Source organism: Otolemur garnettii, unplaced genomic scaffold, assembly GCF_000181295.1.
Source record: "Otolemur garnettii isolate 467f Iridium unplaced genomic scaffold, OtoGar3 scaffold00104, whole genome shotgun sequence".
Classification (NCBI taxonomy): Eukaryota; Metazoa; Chordata; class Mammalia; order Primates; family Galagidae; genus Otolemur; species Otolemur garnettii.
This window is the reverse complement of record NW_003852499.1, coordinates 740,823-743,793: the sequence shown is the minus strand read 5'-3', so window position 1 is coordinate 743,793 and position 2,971 is coordinate 740,823.

The following is a 2,971-nucleotide window of genomic DNA, read 5'->3' as shown; positions in this document are numbered from 1 at the left end:
CTTGCTTTTCCATTCTTTTGGTGTTTTTTTTTTTTTTTTTTTTTTTTGAGATATAGTCTCGCTTTGTTGCCCCTGGTAGAGTACTGTGGCTTCATAGCTCACAGCAACTTCAGACTTTTAGACTCAAGTGATTCTCTTGCCTCAGCCTCTCAAGTAGCTGGAACTATAGGCATGAGCCATTGTACCCAGCCCTGAGGTGTACCTTTATAGGAGTGGGTCTAGAGAAAGTGAGGACTTGACCACAGCCACTTGATCTTCTACAAGTGAGATCCGTTGGGGCTACAGGTACACTGCTGTTATTAGGCTTCAAAGATGAACTTCAAGGCTGACAGGGTGTTGCTCTCTTGAAGCTTGAGTACTGGGCAGAAGGCAGAGTGCAGTCTGTTACAGCATCTGCTCTTGATTGTCAGAGAAGCAGTCGATAGAGTGTTAATTCTGCCACTACCTAAGCTCTCAAAGAGTTTGTCAAACTTGAGGTTGTATGTACTTCTGAAGTTCAGTAGTTGAGGTCAGTAAGTGGCATGTGGGATCTGATAAGGTTTGACATCAACATTCCCTAGGGGAGGGAGGAGTTCATTACAAGTTCTCACACATGAGATCTGACATCAGATTTCTGAAGGGAGTGGTAAATTCATTCCAAAACACCAAACTATGTTAAGTGTTTGGGACCATTTCAAAGTTACATTGACACAGTGTAGCATAGAGGAACATCTGGGGATTTGGAATCAAGCAATTAAGGGTTTGAATTCAGATTCTTTGGAAGATTGCTTAAGCTCTTGGCTTTTCTTTGTTAAAATAAATAAATAAATTATAGGCTCAGCGCCTGTCGCTCAAATGGCTAAGGCACCAGCCACATACAACTAAGGAGGCAGGTTCGAATCCAGCCCTGGCCCACCAAACAACGACGACAGCTGCAACCAAAAAATAGCCGGGCATTGTGGCAGGCGCCTGTGGTCCCAGCTACTTGGGAGGCTGAGGCAAGAGACTCACTTGAGCCTAGGAGTTGGAAGTTGCTGTGAGCTGTGATGCCATGGCACTCTACCCAGGGGGACGGACAGCTTGAGGCTGTCTCAAAGAAAAAAAATAATACATTTCTCATATGAATATACATGGTACAGGGAAGTCTGGGAAAAAAACTTACTATTCACTGCACTGGTTGCTTAATACACAGCAGCCATTATGGAAACCCGTCGATTGTTTTGGAATACATTTAAGAGGTGAACTTGACTAGTAACTACTTGGAAATGGCAGGGAAAGGAAAGGAAATATCCTAGGATTACTGCCAGGCATCTGCCTACATTAATAGGGTAGAAGAACCAATATAGTAAATGCTGAAAGAGGAGAGAGGGAAGGAGATAATGGGTTTGATTTGGGGTGTGTTAAGTTTGGGTTTGAGATGCTAGTGAAATTTCTACGAGAGTTGTGGTTACCTTTTACTGAATGCTGACCTGAGAATAATTGCTTTTCCATTCTTTTGGTTTTTAGCACCAGTGCTTACCATAAGAGAATAAGAAAATGATTACTCATAATAATTTTACACATAAGGAAACTGAGTCTCAGAACAGATCAATGTGCATGGAGATACCAAGAAGGCAGATATGTCTGGAGACTGAGAATTGCAGATACAGGTTCAGGAACAGAATGAGCCTGGAAGATTAAAGACAGGAAAGTTGGTTCCTTGAAAAGATAAAATTGGCAAATCTTTGGCGAGATTAACAGAAAAGTTGGTTCTTTGGGGGTGGTGCCTGTGACTCAAAGGAGTAGGGCACTGGCCCCATATACCGGAGGTGATGGGTTCAAACCCAACCCCGGCCAAAAACTACAAAAAAATAAAAGAAAGAAAAAGAAAAGTTGGTTCTTCAAAAAGATAAACAAAATCAATAAACCTTTGGTCAGATTAACAGAAAGAGCCCAGAGGTATAGAGGTACTAATAGAAAAACAAAGGCAAGGCATGAAGACTGAGACTAGAACAGATCTGATGACAGATCCTAAGGATTGCCACTGCTCAGAGAGTTAACGGAGAAAGGAAGCCCATACAAAGGCAAGTGAAATGGCAGAGGCATTCAGATGGCTAAGGCAATAGGAAATTGATTTCTCTTTTTTTGTTGTTCTTGTTTTTAAAAGATGAGGTCTTGGCCTGCCATTGTGGCTTATACTTGTAATATTAGCACTCTGGCTCAGGAGTTCAAGGCCAGTCTGAGCAAGAGCAAGACTCTGTCTCTACTAAAAATAGAAAAAAAACTAGCCCGGTGTTGTGGTGGGCACCTGTAGTCCCAGCTACTTGGGATGCTGAGGCAAGAGGATCACTTGAATCCAAGTTTGAGGTTGCTGTGAACTATGAAGCCACGACACTCTACCCAGAATGACAGAGACTCTTGTCTCAAAAAGAAAAATAATAACTAACGAACTAAATAAATAAAAGACGAAGTCTCTGTATGTACCTTGAGCAGTACCATCTTCATAGTTCACCGCAGCCTTGAACCCCTAGGCTCAAGTGATATTCCTGTCTCAGCCTCCTGAGTAACTGAGACCACAGACACCCACCCGCTTGCCCAGTCTATTTTACTATTTTTTGTAGAGGTGGGGTTTGGCTCTGTTGCCCTGGTTAGTCTTGAACTCTTGGCCTCAAGCAGTCCATCGTCCTCAGAATGTCATGACCCTTCAAGCCTAGCCAAGAATTACTTTTTAAAGAGTGTAGTGTAGCCAGACAGGGTGGCTCAGGCCTATAATCTTAATACTCTGGGAGGCCACACTGGGTGGACTGCCTGAGCTCACAGAGTTGAGACCAGCCTGAGCAAGAGTTGAGACACCAGCTCTAAAAATAGCCGGGTGTTGTGATGAGTGCCTGTAGTCCCAGCTATGGAAGGCTGGGGCAAAACAATCACTTGACCAAGAGTTTAAAGTTGCTGTGAGCTATGACACTACAGCACTCTACCCAAGGTGACAAAGTAAGACCTGTCTCAAAAAAAA